This window comes from Oxyura jamaicensis, chromosome 2 (assembly GCF_011077185.1).
Source record: "Oxyura jamaicensis isolate SHBP4307 breed ruddy duck chromosome 2, BPBGC_Ojam_1.0, whole genome shotgun sequence".
Taxonomy (NCBI): Eukaryota; Metazoa; Chordata; class Aves; order Anseriformes; family Anatidae; genus Oxyura; species Oxyura jamaicensis.
In genome coordinates this window covers 57800599-57824996 of record NC_048894.1, presented here as the reverse complement: position 1 = coordinate 57824996, position 24398 = coordinate 57800599, and the positions used below count along the sequence as shown (strand labels likewise).

The 24398-nt window shown below is 43.7% G+C and overlaps 1 protein-coding gene and 1 long non-coding RNA gene across 2 annotated transcripts in view; both read left to right on the top strand.

Annotated features, from left to right (window-relative positions):
* The window catches only part of VOPP1 (VOPP1 WW domain binding protein), a 65025-nt gene that overhangs the window by 8484 nt on the left and 32143 nt on the right, over positions 1 to 24398 (top strand). The window lies entirely within an intron of this gene.
* LOC118161505 lies at positions 1982 to 11539 on the top strand. The gene is made up of 3 exons (XR_004748058.1): positions 1982 to 4675; positions 9391 to 9401; positions 11529 to 11539. It is a non-coding gene; the product is annotated as an uncharacterized LOC118161505 (long non-coding RNA).

Genomic DNA, 24398 nt, shown 5'->3' with positions numbered 1-24398 from the left:
CAAACGTGTGTCAGCACAGTCTTGTGTGAGGGTCCCGGAGTTTCCTCTGCTCTGCTTTTTGACTACAGCAATTCACATCTCCCATCTGTAATACAGAAGGAATAATAGCATCTGGAATTGAGTTAAACCTCCTCAGAACTGGGTCATCCCTTACTTCGAGGTGGTGTAAGATGACATTAAGCTGCTTCATTCATTGTTGTAACTGAAACAATGTCACTCTCTATTCCCAAGCTTGGGCCCATGTCCCTGCCTAAACCAGCAGCATGTGCCACACTGGGGCCAGGGAGTTGCCTACGTGTTGTTTGGGATGGTCTGCGTTTTTGCTGGGGAAACCAGAGAGCAGAGGAAGCAGTTAAGTGCTAAATAATAGCCAAATACCACTAGTTTCATAACCCTGAGAAAATGGCAAGGCGGAGACCTTTGGATTTGAGCGTCATTCAAAGGAGGTGAGCTGAGATCAAAGCCTTGATTCTGTTTTGTCTTCTGTTTTCTGTTCCTTTGGTCCTTAGAGAAAGAGGACTTTGTTTTTAGCAGCATAGATACCCTGTTGTTGTGGGTGTTCATAGTTCTGTTGCTTCCCTCAGTGGTAGCAGTCCACAGCTACAACTGAACTTTGACCAATGCCCAGCGCTGTGTGCGGTAATGGTAAAATATCTTAGGACCTGCAGGTGCGATCTCCAGATCTCACAACTTGTATTTCATGAAACATCCCATGCTTTCAGCCCACAGGACTTAAATAGGCATCTCACTGAAGGTAATGCTTCTGGTGCTTGTTTCTTAAAGCACTGGGCAAACATTAGTGAAATGGGTCTTGTTGTACCCAATACATAACGATTGTCTGTGTAGATGTCCAGCGTTAGATAGAAGGCATTGGAGTACTGAAAATGCACCAGGAGATGCACTGGAGCGTGCCCCAAGCCTTCGCCTTCGGAGAGGTGAAGTTGTCCCCAGTGCCTGCAGTGACGCACATTGTGAGCTCTGTGTGGCAACAGCCTGCCTGTTCCTCTCCCAGTTTTGCCCGGGTTTTTCCTGCAGGCAGAAGCTGCGGGCACGGCTGTGGTATAAATCCAAGGGCATTTGGATTAAGTTTATTTTAATTCTGTGGTAATCTTGACCTCCTATTTTTATTAAAGGCCTAATCCTGGGCCCCATCCAAAGCCCATTAAAAGTCAACAGAGCCACCCTGCCTGATCCCAGCGAGCGCTCAGCGCCGTGTCGCATCCCCTTGGCTCCGGCATCCCAACGCGCCCGGGATGCAGGCGGGCCCTGCTCCATGTTTTCTGCACCCATGTGAGCGTGGTGGGCGATGCTTGTGCCTTCCCCAGGCCGAGGGCAGGCATTCGTCCCCTGTTGCTTCTGAAAAGCTCAGTAGACTTGAATCATCTCCCGCCATTGGGGAAGGGGTTATCGCGGCTGGCTGCCTGCTCCCTGCGCCCGGCTTGCGTTGTGTAAGTGAAGTGCCTCGTACCGATTATATAAAAGAGATTATGTAACCCAGTAATTCTATAATCGCTTCTCCGGTGAGCCTAAGAATAGCTGGCGAATGAGCGTGTCTTCCTTCGGTGCCCGGCCGCTGGGGAGAGGAGCCCCGAGCGGGTGTTGGTGGGAGCAGGGCCCAGCGCCCTGTGAGGGTGCCTTTGCGTGCAGGCTCCCCAGCTGAGCCGTGCCCCTGCTGCTGCAGCACGCAGTTGGTAGCTTTTCTCTTTTTTCCCCAGAGTGTGACATGACCCTGCCACCTGCTCCTTAGGTGCAGGAAAGTTTTAAAGCTGTTGGACAGCGAGTTGCTCTCCGCTCTTTAGATAAACCCATACAATGCTGCTAGCTGTCGGTTGCATGCTTAAGGTGATGTGTAAGGTATCAGCGGGTTGGGTGACCAAAAAGGGTACACTTCTCGGTGAATTTGGGGCCCTTTTCACTTTCTCTTGCTTCCCAGGTTGTATTTTTTTCATGCTGAAGTTGCTGGTATCCCCTCTGAGGTATCTGGCACGCCGAGGGCTGGACCGTGCCCAGGCTCCCGGTGAGGAGTAAGAAGCCTCCTGTGCTGCTTTGAGACGACTGAGAAAGCTGCATGTGCTCCAGCCCAGCTCCTGCCTGCCTCCCTTGCAGAGTGGGAGGTGACTCACGAAAAAATGAGATGCAGCCAAGGCTGGAGAGAGCTCACATACAGCTAACTGAAATCTTGCGGGGGGGGGGGGGGGGGGTACGCATAGCTCTTGGGGAAGAAAAGGATGCCGCTCCTTACAATCTCTCAGCCCTGAGAAAACAGCACGGGGGTAAGCCAAGGATAGCTCAGGAGAAGGCGGGAGGGGGGCGAGAGACTCTGGTGGGGAGAGGAAACGAGCAAAAGGAGTTTTCTTAGCACCAGTGATTCATCTCAGAACATGAATCCCAACCCTTAAGATGTTGCCGCAGTTCTTAGCTTGACTGCTGGAGTCTGGGTGGCTGCCTGTTTTATTTCTGGCTTCCCCTACTCTTGGTTTTGTGTGTGTGATTTTTTTTTTTTCCTGTTCCTCCAGTACACTGTCCTGACTGCATCGTTGTCACCTTTTGTTGTTGCTCCAGCCCCATCATCCTCTCTGTCTTGAGTTGCTTTATGGGCGCTGTGTCTCTTGCTGCCTGAAGCTCGAGCTGTTTTGTCTTCATGCTGCCACATAAACCTATCTCCACCTGTGGTTCTGACCCCATTTCTTCCTCCTTCCAGGCTTGCTCTGGTTATTTGTTCCACTCCTCTTGGCTTTGGGTGGCTTCCTTCTCTTGTTGTGCATTACTGATTTCATGATTCTAATGCTGTTAGCAGTCACTTCTACGTTCTTGGCTGCTGAGCCTCTGTTCCCTTAAAATTCATCCCCTTAATATTTTCTCTGCTTTCCCCATCTTTCTTTTCTAGGATTTCTTCTGTCCCAGCTATGATTCAGCCCTGGCACATCCATGTCCTGTGTGGACTTTGCTTCTCCCACCATTTCTTTACATTTCTGTGTCTGCAGAGGCCTGTTCCTGAGAGTGTACCATCTGCTCTTAAGTGCCATGTAAATCCATTTTCAGTGTGCTGCAATTAGGCATTGGATACAGATAGGAAAAAATACTCCTTTTTTCTTGAAATAAATTCATCCATCGTATTTCCATCCAGTCTGTTTTGCCTGAATATCTGTTTCTGTGCTCTTTTATATGTTAGTGGAGAGATTTCAGGGTTCAGCTTGATTTCTATCCCTATAATTTTCTTCACAGCACAGCTGACCTCGTTACAGAGGGATGCCCTGTGTACAGACTCTTTTTCCCTTCCTATTTGTGCCTCCCCTTTTCAGTAGGGTGTCAGCCTTGGAATATACAGCTATTGCTGTCATGGCAAAAGAATATTAGGGGAACGTTGTTAATAAGCATCTGGTTGTTGCATAGCATAGATGGTAACGAGGAAGAGGAGACTGCACATGCTGCTCGTCAGCTTTCTGTGAACCCCTGCAAAGAACATGACAGACCTGCAGGGTTTTTTTTTGCCATGGGCAAAAGTCGTGGGTAATAGAAAATTACTTGTGTTGATTCCCAGAATTTTAATGAATTTATCTTCTCTATCTCAAACTACACACCTAGGAAAAGATGGGAGTTGGAGAGTTTTTGTGCAAGCGCGTGTGAAGGTGTGGGAGAGCTGCTGTAGGAGCTCCTTAACATGAAAGCTGTTTAACGTGCAGCTGTGCCAACACAGAAAGAACAATCCTAATGGACTGATATGCAAATGAGGGGTGGTGAAAAGAGGAGGAAGACCAAATTTGCCCACTGGATTAACTCTTAAACATCAGTGAAGCTCTGAAGTTGTTGCAAATCACATGATATTTACGAGGTATGTTTGTAAACTCCTGCCTAGGAGCAAAGAAAAATGTTATATCCTAGTTACAGTTGAACACAAGGGCTGAAAATACATAAATATAGCGCATACAGGTATGAAGCGCAGTTTTTGGATCTGGAGTGAAAGCCGTGTACAAGCTTTTCTTGCCAAATTGTCTGCGCTGCCAATGTCAAATATAGCGTGTATGATGTGATTAATTTTAGTCTGAGCATATGTTCTTCTGTATTCTGGGATTCCAGATGCAGCTTTGATAACGCAGGTCACTAGTCCTCAGCGGAAAACCTGGAAATGAGCTGGAATGTACCAACTTTAATGAATTTGGTGGCAGCACTCTGTGGTGGGAATTATTAGTTACTTGTTTGTGGAATTTCAGCTCTGGTCCTAATCTGCGATGTGTAAACTTCCAAGAAAATAAGCTGTAAAGACATTAAACATCGTAAGGAGTTTTGGTTAAATAGATTGAGTTAAAGTTCAGTTAAATAGATTTCCAAAAGCAAGTCCTGCGAAGATGAAAATTAGTAGTGTCTGCAAATATCCCGCTGTCTGGAAGTGCCTGATGGAGCCAAATTAATAACTTGTCAAGAGCTTCCATTTGAAATGCTCCTGCAGCAGGCTTTTAATAGAATCTAGAGAGGCAGGGAAACAGGGATCCTTTGTAAAAAGGGCTTTCCTTCAAGCAAGAACACTTATAACCTTGCTTCTCCATTCTTAAAGGGACAATTAATACTGGGTTTTCTGATGCTGCTTAGGGAGAGCTCCGCAGCCTTGTTCACCGCAGTAGGAAGGGCGCTTGTAATTTCATTGTCAGCGTGTGCAAGTGTTATTCTAGCAGCAGTTGTGCTCCAGCCCCAATGCCTGTTCCTAGGACACACACCAAAGGCAGCAAAACTGAACCTGTAGCCACGTATCTGATTTTAATAACTGCTTCTTCAACTGCAAAAAAAAAACCACCATGCGCACACAAGAACACCAAACCAACATTCCTGTCCCTTTCAGCACTGTACGGTATTCTGTAGGAGTTATTCTTCATGATTTCATAGGCTTTTAAATCAGCTGTATTCATGATAACTGCTTCTCCAAATACCCATCTTCTAAATTAGATTAAACCTATTTGTAATTTAGGGTATTTCTTCATGCTCTATTCAAATACAAATAATCAAATTAAGAATAAATCGGGCTGTTACGCTTCAGAGGTCTTCGACAGTTAGCATTTAGATTCTGGTTTCCCATAAAAACCTTGTAACTATTTGTAATGACAATGTGTGCTTCTTAGGCGCCTCTCAGAGGAGGATTTCATGGCACTTCTGAAACGTTAAATATGCCGGGTCTTGTTCAGGCACATCCAGGCCAGGTGCGTAACCGTTGTGCAGATGGATGAGTGGGCTGAAAGCAGTGAAAGTGTCATGTGCAGTGTTAGTGGCACAATTACTAACTTCATATTTTTGACTACTGGTTTCTGAGTCCAGTGCAGCGTACAGAAACTTCTTTGCCTTCACAGTAAATGGTTGATTTGGGCTAGGTAAGCACATGCTTTGCAGTGCAGAAGGACAATTTAGCACTTCCTTTTCATGGTCACTTAAACACGGGCAATTTTGGAAGTCTGCTGCTAGGCAGCCTGTAGTTAGGATGAATCCTTTCAGGTACTTGAATGGTCTGGAGGAAAATTTCTTGGAATGGGTCTCTTTTCGTGTGAATACTGAATTGTCACCCTGATTGTTTGTTCAGTGCATCCTGCTAGTACTGAATCTAAGATCAGTAAATACATCCAGATTCTCATCCCATGCATTTTTAACCTAGACTTTTGATTCCAGGATGCCCCATCCCTGGGCATTAGATGGAATTTGATGATCTCTAAGGTTCCTTCCAACCCAAACCACTCTATAACTCTATGATTTATGTGTCTGGATATTTACCACTGAACTGTACTTGTGTTGTGGCTGTACTTGGACTTGGCTTAATGATTCTTTGTTGATCTAATCTAGTCTAGACTAGACTATTTGGGTAGAATAAGAACTATTTGGGTAGAATAAGAACTGGCAAAAGTTTCACCTGCATTCCACTTCTTTGGATCTCTGACTAAATGTAGTGAACTTGTCTTTGTAGTGCTGCATTCATACGTGCTGAAATACAGCAGGAGCTAACATTTGGGTTTGAGGATTTTTGTTCTTGTGGATTTTTGTTTTTTGTTTTTCACTGCTCTCCGAAAAATACAGTCCTAGGACAAGGCTTTGCAAAATGGGTCAATGCAGCTGAGTAGTTTAATCAAAAATGGAATTAACAGCACATTGAAACAGTTTCAGCACTTAAAAAGTCTGAATTTGTTTATGTACTTCCGAAAGCTGAGGAATTGAAAGTGTAGGTTTACAGAATGTGGCCAGAGGAGAGTGGAACCCTTTTTCTGAGAAACTGCTTTTACCCAGAGTGTGGGAGGCCAATTGTATTTCCTTTACGTCCTCAGGATGATTTGGATGTTTATCATTCATCTCCTAGAAGAGCTCCTAGCCTGCAGGAGGTAGGGTATACTGGAATGAATCCGTTGCTGTTATCCCTCTTCTCCCTGGTATAAAATACAAAGGAGAGGCACATTAAGCCAGATGGAAAGCTGCTCAGTGGCTTAGATGCCCTCTCAAAGAGGGAGACCTGTGTTTGTAGTGCTTGCTCCAATTACACTGCTTCAGAAGTGGAGGAACGTGCAAGATAGACAGCCACCCAAAGGCAGATGTTTGTGGTGGTGGTGATGTCTTTTGCTTGCTATTAAACAGCTCTGACTTGAGAAGTGCATCGATGGGGGACTTGCAGATACTGCTTGGGTCTGTTGGGGAAGGAGGTAATTCTGTCCTTGCTCATTTTTCTGTGGGATGTCCCAGATTTTTTGCTGCTCTGTACTGGTGGGGATTGGATGCTGGTGTTGACGGGCACGTGGTGCTGTAGTTACGGATTTCATGCAAGCAGAAAAATACGAGATTCCTCCTCAATTTTCCTGTAACCCGATGGCTAATTCACTTCAGGGAGAGAGAGAAGCTCCAGTCTCTCTGGGTGCAAGTGGGAACAGAACACAGATTTGCCCCATCCTGGCAGAGCATGCTAATCAGCTCGGATAGGTCTTGACTGAAAGGCAGCAGGCACTACCTCCTCCTTTCCGTACCTCTGTGTTCTGCAGATGTATCCTGTGGAATACTTAACAGATGCCAAAACCCCCCAAGTTGTCTTAAAAGTAAATAACTACATTAGGAATGCAACCTGTCACTACATAACTGATTCATATGCTGATATGAAATATTTATATTTAATGAATAGTTCATAAAAAAAAAAAATCTTTCTCCCCTCCTCCTTTGAAGTCAAGGGTGTTTCACAGTGGCGTTACGGATGTTGTTGCACATTCAGGCAATACTGGAGAGGTTTGGGATACTCACTGCAATTACTGGTGGGATGGGGAAGGTGGTTCAGGGGGGACAGCAGAGAAGGCAGCAGGCGGTATGCCTTTCCCAGCCCTAAAGGCCATTATGAAATAGATCCGTGTAACATATGGGCGTAGTGTGTTGGTTGGTGTCTTCTCAGCGCACCAGATTGTTGCTGGGCTGTTGTGTTGCTGACCTTGCTGTTCTCTGAACCTTCCTGAGGCAGGGAGTTTGTGCTGAGAATGGGTTTTGGGCTGTCCTTCCCATCTAGTGAAAATACAAACCGATGAAATGTGGTCCCTGGATCTAGATACAGTAAGTGATGAGCTTATACGTTGCTGTATGCATCGTGTATGTCTGCTGCTGTATTCCCCCACCCCTCCCCCCAAATGTTTTGAAGTGATCCAGTGACAACAGCTTAATAGACAGCTTAATAGCACTCCTTTTTCCGGGCTAGTCCAGTGTTCCAATCTTATGTTTCTGTGGCTGATGACTGGGCTGTTAAATCAGGATTGATTTAGCGCTGACTGCCCGTTGTCAACAGAGAGGATTAAAGGATTCTCTGTGATGAAATTAATAGAAAAAAAAAAAAAAGAACAATTTTCAGATGAAAGCTTGCACATTAGCAGCATCAAATCAAGCTGAGAAGTTCCTTGTACCAACGTGTAGAACTGGCTCTGCGGGCATTTAGGCACAGAGGAACCCCTGCATTTTTATCATCTGTAGCCTCCCAGTTTTATGCGCATAAATAGCGCTGGGTTGTACAACGTCCCTGAAGACTCCTCTGCTCTGCCATCAAGCAGGCACAGCACAGTGAGTGTTGAAGCAAGCTTCCTACACATGTGCCTTATACGTATGCCTCAAACCTGACCTGGAGGGAGTAAATCCTGAGTGCAAATGCAACCCACGCTTCTCACCTCCCAAGTGCCCTGTCCCTTGGTCGAGGCTTTTGGCAAAGTCAATAATGAATCCTGGTGGTGGTGGTTGCTTCCTTTGTTGCATGCAGAAGAGCCCAGTACGGACATATTTTCCGCTTCTGTTGTATTATAGAACTTCGATGCATCATTTTGCAAGAAAAGAAGCAAACTTCTCCCATTTAAATCCATACAGTTTTTTTTTTCAAGGAATTTCAGTGAATTTTTTTCAAGTGAATTCTCACTCAAAGCAAAGTTGAGTGTTATCTCAAAGTCATGAGTTCCCCATGGTTTTCCAGATGCTTCCCAAGTTTGTCAGAAAATATTTTAAATGGAAAAGGCCTCCCAGAGTTTTTGATCTGTTTTGACGCCTGAAATCCTTTTTGTGACCTTATCCTAATGCTTTCATGAAAAGTACCCTCAAACTACCACCGAGGCTCATCCGTGTGTTCCTTGTGATTTGTTGCTGTTCAGGAGGTGTTGGTTAAAATTAGGGACCTCTCTAAAGCTTCATCTAGCCAGATCTGGGGCCATTAAGTTCTGTGGAGCTCTTGCATGGGAGGGAAGAGCTGCTCCTCCTCTTTGAAGAGCTGCTGTGCTGAATTGTGTGGTCCACGTCTTGCAGGCACGAGCTCATCTTGGGCTGTTTATGGATTTTAAATCCGCAGGATCATGCGTTATGGATTCTTTCACCGCAATGACATAGGGAAAATATGAATATTTGATGGAGCCATGTATGAACTTGCAGAAGATGTTTTTGATAGATTAGTTGGTTTGTGCCTCAAACTCTCTGTGGGGCCAGAGAGCATGTATCTGAAATATCTTGTGTTGTGTGGGTTTTGGGTAATTAATGCTTTATGCTTGCCCCTGAGATATGTGGTTAAAGCTCAATAAAACGGTGATTATGCAGTGATTATACCGAATAGTGAATATTTCAGCTGTTTTGTTTGAAATAGGCAATAAAAGGTTACTACCATGCTGGTTTTATTTTAAAAGACTTTGTCAAGACTGGCACATTCAAAATCTTTTGTCTTTTAAACTTAATCTGTTGGAAGAATCCTGGTATTTGAGTGCTTTTTTGAGGGGGATTCCATTGTCCTGTTTTATGAGGATGCTTCCAGCATCTTTATAAAGCCTTTTTGCCCTGTCACCTTCAGACACAGACCAGAGTGGTATTCCCTTCCTGCTGCTGATGGGTTCAGCCCCTGCTTGTGGCACGCCGAGATGTAAGGTGGGCGAGATGTGTGCCTGGTTGTGCCAGCAGCACCGGGTGATGCTTTGAATTCCTGAAGCGTTAAAGGTGCAGGAAGAGCTACTGGGGGTAATTTCTCACAAGTGTCTGCTGAAAAGTTGGGATTGCCCTGCAGCTCAAACTGATCGTTAAAATAAAGCTAATTTTAACTTCGAAGCTTGTAAGGAACTGTAACAAAATAATTGGTCTGAGTCAGATTCCAGTAGCGTTACCGAGTGTTGGTTGTAACTTTCTCTGCATGTGGTTATTAGCGGAGTAAAGGACTTTTCAACACAGAGCTAAAGACCATGAAACCTTCCTTGCAAAGTGTGCATTGACTCATGCCTCATAAAGCTTCACTGCTTTTGATAGGCCTGGACAGGAGGTAAAACAGTATGTGTTCATCCCCTGTGCAGAGACTGGGAAAGAGAGGAGCCAGTCTAGCGTCACTTTCAAAACTCAATGCTCAGAGACTTGCTTGTGTGTGCCTGCAGGGAGAGATGGACAGATTTTAGCCTGAAGGACTGTGGATGAGCTCAGCTGTCAGAAGGCAGTCAGAATCCGCACACGCTTCTCCAGCAGATGCTCAGTTCTCTTCTGTGGTCTGAGCATCACAGAGAAGGCTGTTCGTCATCGCGGCTGACTCAGAAGAACTGTACCATGTAAATGCGTGCTTTATGGCAAAGGCATCCATGTCAAGACATTGTCCACCTTGTGTTAGAGTCCAGCACCTCTTAACTGTGCTCTGCTTGAGTGAAGGCATCTGAAGATACCCTTGAAATCACAGGCAAATTTACCACATGGGGATGTGTGTGCAGAGATGACTGAAAATAAAATCCTCAAAATGCATTCTGCTGCCCATTTAATCTCCCTGAGCTAATCCTGTCACTGCAGTGGTACTGCTGTGGTCACAGTGGTGAGGTACAGGTGGAGCTGAGAAATCATCTGCCTGTTGTTAGCAATCACATCCAGGTCTCTTTTAACCATTTCAGCATTGCAGTAAATAAAGAAAATTGATGCTTTTGAGCCTTAATTTGAGCCTGAATACAAGCTGCTGGAGAGAGAACTGAGTTAAATAACTGGAATATATGTTTTCACCGGTGTTGTATCAAATAGTCAGACTACATAGTTTTGCTGTTCTTAACAACCAATGCTTCTGTTAGTGTATCTTACACTAAATAGTATAAAATCAAACTTTTACTGCTGAGGAGCCCACGTGATGAGGTGTGTTTTTTTTTTTTTTTTTTTTATGAGCTCTAAGTGTGGGCCTGTAGTAAGTTAGTTCATCCATATAGAGTTGTTCATAAAAATACCCAAGATTTAATGTTCCTTGTGGAAAAGCCCCGTGCTGCTTGCTCAGAGGGATGCTGCTTCTCCTGTTTGCCCATTCTTGTTAATACCAGATACATGCAGTCTGTTTCGCAAAGCCTTTTGAGATTTTGATTTGCCTGCATTTTGCTGGTGAATGGCTTTTTTGTTTGTTTTAAGGAGTACTGTTTTAAGCATATCTGATACCAAAATTCAGAGACGTGATTTCTGTCATATAAATTAAAAGGTGGTTTATGACCATAGTATAGACCTGAGATAGTTGAATGGAAGATGGGAAATTCAAGCATATAAATCATGGTTTGAATTCCGGGTCTAAATTCTGAGGGTTTGGATCACAGATAAACTTACTACTTTTCTTTGCATTGAATTGGGAAATAGTACTACAGCAGCCATCCTCTACTTAGTTTCAAGTTCTTTTAAAAATTTGTTCAATAAATGTCACTTAATAAGGGTTTAAAAAAAATGAAAGAGAATAGATTAATTGACAGCCTAATGCCAAAATAAAGCGTTGCCTGATTACATTGGGCCAGAAAACCAGGTAGCAAACTTGTCAGCACAGATGGGATTGCAAAATCACTCTTTCTGGAAGAACACTGTTGGCGAGGACACGTTGAGATGTAAATAAAAATATTTGTGGGCTTGTTAGACTAATGTACTCGCTGTGGGCACTTGGTATTTGTTGACACCGTGCTTTGAGGCAGACTTGCAGAAGCGCAGGGGTGTGAATGGTAGCATTAAGTTTGGATTTAGTACCAGAAAAGAACGGGGTGGCTCTTTCCTTATTGCTCCCTGATGTTCATTCCTTGATCTTGTTACAGGACATTTCCACTTCACTGCTACTTGGGTGAAAACATGAACAGGGTCGTTGGAATTGGACTTTTTGGGTAGATAGGCCCTGTGCTGTTGTTCTGGTCCTTGATCTTTCAAAGTCCGATCTAATCTTCAAGTAAAAGTATGAAGTCCTCAGTAAGCCTTCTTCGTGTTGCCTTTACCTGTACCATTGGGAAAGGCTTTCAGGAGACACCTGCAGTCTCCTCCCTTGCTTTTGTGCAGGTCCTGCCATGGACTCTGTGAGGTGAAAGCGGAACTCCACAGCTGTTGAGTGGATGTGCTGAGACCATTTGTTGTCACGATAAAGGCGTATTGTGTCATTGGTTGCTTTTACCCTTTCTTGCATCATACTTTCTGGTCCTTTTTTGCTTGCTTTATAGTTTGGATAGTCCCAGGCTGAGTTTTGTGTAGTGATTGTGCAACAGTGGCCTGATTCCTGATTAGAGTTTCTAGATGCAGCAGATGATAAATATGAAATAGTAATTATCCTGACACACTTCCTGTCAAACCATACTTCTGGTGAATTTATTTCTACTTTATTTCTTTCTGCAGTGCTGAGCACAGTAAACAGCTGCCTCTACCAGCAGAAACTCTGGAGAACTGACTTTCCCACTGTTCATTTTCCCTTCAGTCCATATGGATTTCTCCTTAGACCTAGGGACAGATGTACCGTACCTGTATATTTGTATAACGAGTTGTTGCTTGCTTTTCTACCCTGAATGAATAATGAAATATCCTAAATGATTATAAAAGCTTTAGCACCAGCTTCATTTCATTTTAATAGACCAATAAAAGCAACCAGTGTGCATGCTGCTGGCTCCAGTACTCCTGCATAAACCATTAGCAAAACAACATTACTGGCTCTGGACAAAGAAAAACAGCAGTGACAAAAACAAGAATTGGCTCCAAAAAAGTCAGCTTTGTGCCAGTGAATCCAGAGACCCCCTCTTATGTGTGCTGGCTGCTGTGAACTCTTTGTCTGAGGTTGAGAAGTCAGTGCTTTCTCATAATTTGTTTTGGATTCTGGCTTTTTCCTTTGTCTTCTGTAAATATCCTTTGCAATGTTTCCAGCAATGCTGGCAACTTCCCAGGAGCCCGAGGAGCTTTTCTAGTTAACTTGTGTGTACGGAGACCTGGCAGGTTTTGCATTTTATGTATGAGACCAGCTGATCTGGCCTCTTCTTATGCTGTGTCCCAGCAGTGCTAGCAGCTAACGTGTTTGCAGTGTTCCACCCACATGTCAGGTACAGTGGGTTGGCTCTCAGGGTTGTGAGTCTCCCCACAAGGCCCAAAGGAGACACAAGATTTCCCAAAGCCTGTGGTTACCCGTGCCCATGTCATGACACCCAGCCCTTGAAGCCTTCCGTACTGGGTAATGACAAGCATAATCCTGGGAGCACTCTGTTTACCTAAGGTTTGGTAAGTGTGCCTATACAATTGATATATTGTGTATTGCAAAGCGTACAGAAACTGTAAAGCTATCAATTAACCCTAATCAGGTATAAACTAATACCATCTGCTTATATATTACCCTCTAGTGTTTTGCTGTGTTTAAGAAACAAAAGCAGGGCTCAGGCTTTGGTACCTGCATAGCCTGGTTTCAGATACGGGCTGCCTGCCGGTACAGCTGCACTCCGGGTACTTTCCTGTGAAGCTCACCTTTTAAATTTAGCAAGTAGAACTAAAATATGTGATTGCTCTTCCCAGGAAAAGCTTTCAGCATTTCAGGCTGTCCTAAGGCATGCACTGAGTATGAGCATTCCCAAAAATGGCTAGTCAGCTGGCACACTTTAAAAATGCAGCATCAGCTAGGACAAGACAGATGCTGGAAGAGAGATGCAGATGACCTCAGGGAGAGCGTGGGGTACAAGAGAGAACGAAATTATCTCCAAACAGAGACTGAAAAAAAACAATGCCTCTATCATGTGGTATGTTTTAATTTAGTTGGTTGTGCATTAGGCATATATAAGGGAATTTGGATTTCTACCTGTCCATATAACTGGGGAAAGCATTCAGTGTGTTAGTGTAGGGTCTTCACTTTTGTCTCTTCATTCTTATAGAACTGTGTGAGCAGCACGTCATCACCTTTCCTCCTGGTCCAGGTCTTGTTTCTCTGTTAAGATGTTTTTCTGTCCATACAGAACATCTGCTAATCATCTAGTTGGCTGTGGTTGCACGTAGTCTTAAATTTACATTATTCTCTGTTTTACTTATTTTCAGCAATACCTCTTGTTTGGCAGCAGTTTAAGAGTTCACGATCTGACATCCTGGTACTTTGTGCTTTCTTTCCTTACATCTTTTGGCTTACCTTTGTAGCTGTGATCCTTTGAAGAATGCTCATTCTTTTGTTTCCTATCTCCTGAGGTGTGCTGGGTTTAAAGGAGATCTTTCTAACATTAAGAATGCCATTACTGCGTTAACTTGATTTTTAAGTGGCATGGTTGAGTGGTTATTTATTTATTTATTTTGTAGCGCTCTTCTGAAATAAGACAGAATTTTCCAAATGATCATCCTTAGACTTTTGGTGCATTGTGGAATTATTTTCAGTAATCTTTGCCATTTAGCTGTCAGTCCATGCCAGCTGATCTCCCCTGCCAAGATGAGCTGCTGGAGTCAAGGGGTTCTGATCACTTCCATGAACGAGCAGGGACCTTTGTAGCCTGATGGTTACAAGCCAAACATTCTTTGAACAGAATTATTAAACAGTCAACACAAAAACGCACCGTGTAAAGCATTCCTAAAGCATTTTGGTGACGGAGCACTGGAACAGGCTTCCTGGTGAGGTTGTGGAGTCTCCTTCTCTGGAGATATTCAAGGCCTGCCTGGACGCCTACCTGGGCAGCCTGCTCTGAGGAACCTGCTTTGGCCGGGGGGTTGGACTGATGATCTCTCGAGGTCCCTTCCAACCCCTACAATTCTGTGTGATTCTGTGTGTGTGATTCCAACAGTGTCCTGCTGCAAAACCCCACTAATTTCAGTAAGTATTTCAGTTCAGAACTGAATAATCTGTGCCAAAAGCAAGGCAGAGGATGGGCTGTGTGCCACAGAGGATGCTCTGACCAGCTGAGTCGGGGTCCTTGGTGGCTTTTGGCTGAAAATCAGCCCGTGCTTTACCTGCAGGAAGGCACTGGCCGTGTCTGGAACTATTCTTTATGACTGTTTTTCAGTCCGAACCGCATCTCCTTTGCCACCTTAATTATGCCTTGCGCAGTGATTTATTTGATGTTGTAGAGAGCTCCAAACCAGATTCTCTGCTCTGTGCAGTGAGTGACAGGGCCTTTGCTTTCACAGAGCGATAGCACCGCTTGCCTCGGCTAGTCGGGGGGAGTCTCACCAAAGGGTTGCTTGTGGAGTTGGGTTGTTTTTCTTTCCTGTCAAAGATCAGAACTGTCTGAGTGTAATGTAGAGTCTTGACAATGCTGTCAACTTTGACTTTTATTTTTTCCTCTGCTTTAAAACTGTTCCTTAGTTGTCGTGCTCTAAGTGTTGCTGCAGAAGTGGGCCCTTAACAAGAGATTTTTTTCAGTAAATATTACCTGCTGAATGCTCTGACTTTATGATCTCTCACTGTGCCTTTATGCATGTGAACGAGGCAAATGAAGCCCAACAGAAGTAGATCTATATTTGCAATAGTAATCAAGTTTCCCAATTTCCTTGTTTCTGAGCCTTTAAATTTTACTCCTGCGTTTAACTTTTTTTTGTATTTCATTGCTACTGTTGGGAGTCGCATGTGAACTTATAAGCGTTGTCTGTCTGTTAATTCTGTGGGGTCTCATTTGTAAGTGGGCAAGTGTGAGAAAGTACTTAGCAACTGCAGATAGAACTGCGAGAGATGCAACTAAAAAAGCATTCCTGCTGCTTCTGACTTCAGTTTTTCAAAAGTGTTTTTAGTATTTAGATGTGGTTTTAGTTCTTAGATGACCTTTGCAAAGCTTAAGAGGCATGGTTTCTTTCATTTTGGCTCCCTAGAAATACTTTATTACTTTGTTCTGTACTAAACTAGGAAATCCATTATTCCTAACTCTAGGCAAGTTGGTTAAAGACTCAGAGGGAGAAAAGCAAGCAAAGCCTCCCTGTGTAATGCATTTCACATTAGAAACACTTGGTACTTAAAATAGAAAGAAAAAATTAGCTCTTCAGCTGTAAAAATGTTTTCCACATTGTGAATTTTTATTGAGCACATTTTTTTTTTCCAGCTATACATATTAGTGAGCCTGTGAGCCTGATCTTATCAACTGGTGAGTTGACGAATGGCTTGAAATGAGAAAGAAAAGGCAGGAAGAAGCATTTTCTGTGGACATGCAGTGGTCTATGTTCTGTTGTCCTCCTGCCCTTTCTCTGGGTGCTGTAAGAGTTTACTTGCCTTTGGCATTCGCACTAAAATATCTGCCTCCTGTTTGTACAGCATTGTGCCAGGACTGAAACTGGAGCATATTGTTTCATCATTAAATGGGCAATGTTGAATACTTTGGAAATTAACAACAGCTGCAAGTTCTTCAGCTATTTTTATTTGTACTGTGGCTATAATTTTTCTAGTGTGTTTGTGCTGAAGTTAGAAGAGGAAAGGAAAATAGATCCCCCAAGAGACTGACTTTTTGTTTTTAATTAAAAAAAGGGCCTGCCTAACAAAAGCATCCATAAAACAAATAGCACAGAGGGCAGCATAGCAATTTATCCAGCGTTGCATGGGCCCCTGAGTTTGGTTGGTGGTATGAATGACTTTGAGGTTGTAGAGCAGCCTGGCACCTCAGCATGTGGTTTGGTAACCAGCATCTTCTGCAGCCAGCCTGCTTCTGTAAAAGGTCTGCTGCTAAGAGCATCTGCGCTAGCCTTTCATGATGATTTACAGCAGCAAGCAATTTTCTGTTTTATTTGTTTTATACTCCTAGCCATAGACATAAGCCCAAATCCGTGGCAGCCACGCCACTCAACGATCTTTGCACGAGGCCCTAAAATCAAGCTAAGAAAGCTTAAGAGGTTGATGGTAAAACAGGATTTCTCAAATATCCCTTAGTAGTCCAGCTACTCGGATCTTTTCCCAGAAGCTGTGTGGTCATGCATCAGGAATGATGATGTGGAGACGGTGCTCTCAAAGGAAAGGTCAGCATAAATCCATGAAACAGTTGCTTGTTCTGGCCCCTGGGGGTTCAGGTTCCTCCTGTGCTCCTTCCCCTCCAGCACCAGGCAGCTCTCAGAGGGGTGTCAGGGAGATGATGCGGGGAGAATGAAGTATCAGAGAGTTCACCATCGATGCTTTTTGGAGCACCCGAAGTGAATGTTCTTTACAAGGAGCTAGGATGTTATCTTGAAGTTTGGAATGTAGCAAGAAACACTACTGTTTCACTGAGGAGAAAAGCAAAATTTTTGCTAATCTATGGCCTTTTTAATATTCTGACTGAAGACTTAACGAATGCTGGATGAACGGGAGGAAGCCCATGATGAAGCATTTTCCTTTCCTGCAAATACAAAAAGATGCTTCTTAGAAGCCTTGCTGTTGGTCACCAACAGGAACAAGGCATAGGTGCGTTGTTGGTTTATTTATAAAGCAGATTATCAAGAAGTGATCTCCTTTAGCTGAGGAGGGCGGGTGGTCCAGTTCTTCTGCCTTTCTGTGTGACCTAAGTTATGTTAACACATCCATTTCTGAGGCTGGACATAGCTTTCAAAAGAATGCATAGACTCTGAGAATTTATAGCTATTATCTTCGACATATTGAAAATGTATTGTTACACTTCTAGGTTTGAGTGGAAATGAATGAAGTTCGTTCTTACTCACTTTCCTAAAACTTGAACAGGTTTGGCTTTGTCCTTCACATTAACCCTTGTGCGTGTGCTTAACTTCACTACCATGAATGTAACACAGGGCCCCGTTTGTGTGTGTGTGTGTGTGTGTGTGTGTATATATATATATATATATATATATATATATACACAGCAGCATGACCAGCAGGGTGAAGGAGGGGTTTCTCCCCCTCTACTCTGCTTTCGTGAGACCACCACCTGGAGCTCTGCGTTCAGCTCTGGGACCTCCAGCACAAGAAGGACACGGGCCTGGTGTAGTGAGCCCAGAGGAGGGCCACGAGGCTGATCAGAGGGCTGGAGCATGTTTTCTATGGAGATGGGCTGAGAGCTGGGGTTGTAAAGTCTGGAGAAGAGAAGGCTCTAGAGGGATCTTCTAGCAGCATTCCAGTACCTACAGGGGACCTACAGGAAAGCTGGGGAGGGACTGTCAGGGAGGGTAGGGATAGGATACGGAGGAATTACTGTAAACTAAAAGAGGGGAGATTAAGTTAGGCACTAAAAAGAAATTCTTCACTCAGAGGGTGGTGAGGCCCTGGCACAGGTTGCCCAGAGAAGCTGTGGATGCCCAATTCCTGGAGGTGTTCAAGGCCAGGCTGGATGGGGCTTTGGGCAACCTGGTCTGGTGGGAGGGGTCCCTGCCCATGGCCGGGGGTTGGAACTGGGTGGTCTTTAAGGTCCCTTCCAACCCAAACCATTCTGTGATTCTAGAAGCTTTGTTAATTTCCAATGGAATGATAAATGTCATGATAAGCATGACCCAAGGGTGAGAAACCTGTTAATGTTGATGTGCCAGTCTTTTTCTTTCATGCATTAGAGGTTAAGCACACTCAGAAATGAAGGGGAATTTTTTGCCTTGCAGTGTGTGAAGATGGTACCAAGCTTCCCAGGTTCCTGCGGTGGGCTGGGATGAGGAGCCACGTCAAATTCATAGTGTCTTGCTTCTCAGTCAGGGAGGGTTCCCAGTTTGTTGTAGCTGAACCTGCTGCCTTGCACAGAGGAGAGCTGTGGCTGACTGGCAGCACCAGGCATCTGCTGTGGTACCAAGTCAGTGGAATCCGCTGCTTCTCACCAATACCTTTCCCAAGATGGCATTGCTCCTATATATTGATCCTACTGCTACTACACCTCATGTGGAGACTGCCTTTGTGATTTCTCTGGCTGCCATCCTGTTGGTTTCTGGCCTCTGATGGAAGTAGCCTCTTTGGAGAAGTGACGGGCAGAAGCCTTGCCTGCAGCTCAGAATTTGTGCCGTTTGTTCCAATTGGCCTCTTTTTCTACTGCCTGCCAGTTTTGTTTCTGAGGAGCAGAAGGGAGGAGGGGAAGTGAACTGACTGAGGTCTGAAATTCTTCTGCATAATCCACATCCTGAAAATGTCACTTGGCTGTCAATGGAGATTGCTAAACGTGATTCTGGTTTGTTTCTTTGCTTGTTACCTGTTAACTCCAGTGGGTATATACCCTGGTAAAAGAAGAATCAGCCCCAAATTTTATAGGTAGTTCTCTTCTTACCATTTCTTCCTGTTCCCCTAATGGAGGAAAGGAATGAAAGACTTCCAGTTTCACTGGGAGACTGCCACAATTGGTAATACCTGCTAGAAATGAAAACTTGCTCCTTTCTCAAATGCCATTCCAGTCTTTGACTGTCCTTTCCCTTTCCTTCCCCTATCTGCCTTTTCTGATTACTCACAGGCCTTACTTCCACTTCTCATCTTGCCTGCTGTCTTTGACACTTCTCTTGTTCACTTCTCTGCCCTGCCACTTCTGTTCCCCTTCTTTCTCCCATCTGTGAGTTTACATTTATGGCTATGGTGTAAAGGGTTATTTGCCTGCACAAAACTGTCCTGAAAAAATGTTTAAGAACAGTGATGCTGCTTTAGTGCCTTCATTTTGTGATGCTGTTTCTCGTCTGAAATGCCACTGTAGTGCTTGGAAGAGCAAAGTGCTCTGTGTCAGCTGGCAGGGCTGAAGAGAGGAGCAGCAAGCCAAGATGCATCCTGTGGAAACAGAAGCAATGCTGGAGTTGCCCAGCGCTCTCTTAGGGATTGAATTTCCTCTGAAAGTTTGGTTTAGACGATGTTGTGAATGCTGACTAAATATGCAGGTGCACCTGAACTTTGTTCTGACCATTTCCATCTGCTAATGTGGGCAGGCAATATTAAAGTCCTCAACACTTTTAGTCCAGTTGAATAATTTTCTAGCTGCTAGGTTTATAAATTAAACATTTATGACCTTATCTCATGCTATTATCCGTCCATAGTAATACCTGAAGGCAGGAGTGTTGAACTTCTTCGGAGCATAGACTACATGTTAATGGAGAGCTGATGTTTCATTTATACATCATCTCAGCCTTGCTGTTATCATTTGCAGAATGTCCCTAAGGAAACTTCAGATTCTTTGAGGAAAATAATCTTGGTGGAGAGATTTGTGATATCTGTGTAGTCTGTGTGAAAGAGAAGGGAGCTGATTGCAGCATCCTGACATTTTTGTATGTCTAGTCAAGTATCTTTCCCCACACATGGATGTGTTCTGTCAAATGCAAGCAGCAGAGCGTAACATCAAGTGAAACACAGACCACCAGAGTGGTAGCTAGAGGTCTGGTGATGACGGCAAGGAAACTTGCATCATAACTGTTAGTAGAGAAAGCTGAGAGCTTGATGAGGTCTCAAGGAAAGTCCCAGTGTGTATGGGGGACAGATGCATGGGCAAGGAGCGTGCACTGATTGAATGAGAGAAGAGGCATGTAAGAAACTATCACCATCCAGCATGTGCTTCACCGAGTTGTGACGTGGGTGGAGTGTGAGTTAAAAAGCAGTATGAGACAAGACACAGTTGCTATACAAAGATTAGTTGAAATTTTCTGGTTGTGTGTATCTAGTACCTACATGAAGCCAGGCATCTTTGGAACCTGCAGTAAATCCACCGCCCCCCCCCCCCCGCCACACACACACACTCTTCTTTCCCTCCCCATCTCTTTCTTCCATTTTAAATGTGGAAAACTTCAGGTGATCGCTCACACTGACAAAATGATGCTTTAAAAAAAAATAATGCTGGTGTGCTTTTGATTTAAATGAAGAAATTTGTCAACGCTTCTGGTGGATTATGTTGAAACAAGCTGGGACACTGGAGATCATTTTTATGTACATCCAAGTTACTAATAGAAGAAAAATAAATATTATGCTCTTAGGTAGGAAGTTGCTTCATTTTGAAAGATGTCTTGCCATTAGTAGGCATTGTTACTTGCCAGAAAGAGCTGAGCAGTCTTTTCATGGGAAAACACTCCAAGGACAAACACGTAGGGTTTCTTCTGCTCAAATAAGGAGTGAGGTAGAGCTGCTGGATTGTGTTTGCACTGGAATTTAATAATCTTATACCATCACTATGGCAGTGTATTGGACTGTCTAAGTAGCAGTCAGTCTAGATTCTTAGTTTAATTTAAAAGGCATCGATGTTTCAGTCTACTCGGTGAGCATGTACCCAAAAGCCATCATAGAGCATCTCCCTGAAAGCTTGAATTGACTTGTTAAACAAATACAAATTGTACCAGGTCAAACTCTTCTGCTGGTTTTGTTTGAGGAAAGTTTTGACCAGAGAAAGAGATATTTGCTGCCAGTCAGTAGGAACTTTAATGGACTGTGTATGAGCAAAGAGAGACTTCATTATTAGTCTTGATGGACCCAAACCCATAAATTCCTTCCAGTGCTCTAGAAGCTGAGTGCCAAAGCAAAAGGCTCTCTGGACTGCAACATGGTGATGACTATTTCAGCATTTTAATAATCAGGCAGATGTAGCCCTGCTCTCTGAGATAGCCTTGCAGACCACACCAACTGCACCTTTGTGTTATGTTTTGTGTTTTTTTTTTTTTTTTTTGGTTTGTTTGTTTTGGTTTACCTCAAGGTAGCTAGTCTAATGGAGCTGGCCCAAATGAACTAGAGTTTCCTTTAGAATTATGTCTCGAGTTCCATTTTGGACTTTGTGGTCTTCAGTCCGCTTTAGTGTAGATTGGGCCTGCACCATAAATCACAGATCTGCTCTTTTACCTTGAGAGATCGGGACACCTTGTGAGGATGTGAACAACGCAATAACGATGGCTAATGGACCGTCCATACCATCTGGCTGCAGGGCTTACAGTCACCATTTAGCAGGTGGGATCTGGCTAAGAACAAAGCTCCCTCAGCAGAGCGTTGAAGTAGGTTATTTCTGCTCAAAGAAGTACCTGGGTTCTCACATGCCGAGGTTCTTCAAAAACTGGTTTTCAGATACCAGAATGTTTCCAAGGTAACCTCTTTCATCTCCACTGTATTCAGATGCTCACTTGTTTAATACATACACGGCATATGTAATCTGATTTAAAATGAACAGGTGCTCTTAATAATATGGCATTAAGCATGATGAGTTTCTGGAATAAGCTCTTGAAAGTGAGAACTTGCCTTGGCCTTGCGTACCTGGCCTTGCGTACCTGGCCTTGTGTACCTTACCGGGCAACAGCACTCACGCAATATTTCATTATGGCCAATTTCTTCTGTTCCCTGCACTGGGTGTGCAATTGGTCATGGACTGTATCTCGTTTCTTGAGTCTGAGGTGTTGCCTTCAGTGGTAGATGTGTTTTCAGGACTTTAAAGCACAAAGGATTTTGATCTGGTGTTTGCAGTTTTGAAATAAGCATCTCAAAACTGAAAAGGAAAGTCGTAGTTGAATAAACAAATACTTTGTTTTCCAGTAACTGTGCATAAGAAAGATCTGAGGAAGGTGTGCATCACTGGATTAAGTGTCAGGAATGAAAAACAAGGGTACAAGGAAGGGGAGCAAGGCTGGCTGTGATTATGCAGCTGTGCTCCATCCTGTCAGCTCTCTCTCTGTGGGACAAATGAGTGTGTGGGGGATGCAGAACAAAGCGTGGGAACTCCCAGATCAACTGCCCTAAGTCCTTGTGTTGCACCCACCAAAGAAATGTACTCTCCTGTAGCCTTTGATGGGCTTTGGGCTGTCATAGTTTAACTAACCAGCGTCTGTAGCTCAGTGCTGTTACTGCCTCAATCTTGTCCGCTCTGCAACTGACTGAGAAAATTGAGTTCTGAATCCATCTTGCTTTACTCAGTCTTTCTTTCCTTTGGTTTTACTATTATGGGAGATGAAAGATGCCCCCTGAGGATTTAAGTATGAGGTAATTTAAAGGCTGTTTTCATTCTTGGGATGGTAAATTGTAAGAATGAAATGTACATGAGAAACAGGCGAATGTGCCGGTTCAGCCGGTTCAGTATGAAGTGAAGGGGCTGAATGGTGGCATGATTTTAGATTTATTTTTAAAAAAAGGGGGGGGGTGGGGGGGGGAGGGGAAGCTAAATCTAAGCTTTGTTCTGACTGAACTAAATATTCTAAATCGTAGCAGTTCCTGAGAGGAGTGAGTGCCTACGGCTGGGGCTGGAGATGAATCAAATGTCCAGTTCTTCATCGAAGGAAATCAAGTTAGATACAGGTGTCATGATGGTGACACTTAAAGCGTTACCTGCATTCATCAGAGGCTTTAAAGTAAAATCATTGTATGATTAAATCTTTGACTGTAAAAACTAGTATCTGGTTTGTTTTTGGTTTTAAAGAGATTGAGGGTGGAAATTGTAAATACCCTCACTCTTGGCATGGTTTTATTTCAATTCCTGACAAACGATCCCTCCCCCCCACATCCTCCTTTATGGGTTGTTTTATAAGGTGACTTATGACTTATTCTGTAGCTAAAGAATGCAAATAATAACCTTGCTTTTACTTCTCCTGCACATATAAAAGGAAACATAATAACTGCAGAAGCTAAATTCAATTTTAGAGCTGTGGAACCTGCCCAGTACCATTTGGAATAGATCAACTGCTTCTAGCAGAGTTGGGAAAATGTTACGTCCTTTTCCTTCCAGTTGGAACAGAAAAGGTTACCACTACCCCCTTGAAGTTGTGAGACTCTGCTGGAATGTTGACTCTTTTTTACTTTTCTTAGGTGAAAATGCTTTCAATATGTGGCACACCTCGTGCTTTTTTACACATCTGCCATTAGACCTCCCTTTGTGCCGTTGGTTCCACCAGTGGGGCTTAGGACCCAACCCCGTTTTCATGCGTGTGCAAGCTCTGCCAAGTCCATGCATGTAGAAATAGGAACACAAGTCCTAACCTCCTCTGGTGCTGAGGGTCTCCTGGCACTTTGTCTTGGCGCCCCAATGTAGACCAAGTGGGATATTTCCCGTTGAGCGTCCCAGTGACGGTGGCGAGGACAGAGGAGTGCTGGGCGCTGTCCAAGGTACTGAGGCTTCTTGCAGGCTCCAAGACTCGAGGCTCACTTTCCCCTTTGCTTTCTGTTTATTTATTTATTTTTATTTTCCCCCAGGAGACTGATGAAAGGATTATATTCAAGTGAAATTGTAGCATTCTAGGACTGGAGTGCATTTGCAATTTGCTGCATAATGGTGGGAGGGAGGAGAGGGGAAAAAAAAGTCAGGCCCCTGAAATGAAATTACATGTGAGGGATATTTGTATTTCTTTTGTGGGAAAGGTTAATAGATCTAAATGTAACGTAAAGCTTTTTGATGAGAGGCTATCTAATGCTATTAATCTTTTTTTTTTTTTAACTCAAAATTAATGCATGCGCTCAGAGCACCAGAAGAACTAACGCGAGTTAAATGCTTGTGCTGAAATTTTAGTGTTGCGAAGAACAGAGTGTTTAATTCAAGAAGTGGAAAAGTTGCTTCTATTAAGAACCCCATGTGAGAACTATTCCCTTCTCTCTAAGGGAACAGAAACAATTCCCTCTGAAAAATATAAAAGTTAATTCTTTGTACAATGTGTTACATGACTTTGTAAACTTGAGGTTTTGTTGCAACAACTGGATATCTGAAATAATATCTGTTCTGTTTAGCATTACGCAGGATGGAAAACTTGGTGTAGGATAGAGCCAGCATCCTATTATTGCAGACTCTTCTGCTGTTTCCTCGTTAGCTTAGTAAATAATACCTTAATGCAATCCTGGTTTTTAGTAAGAGTTCCTTTTGCAGTACAAAATACAAAAGTATTTGCTGCAG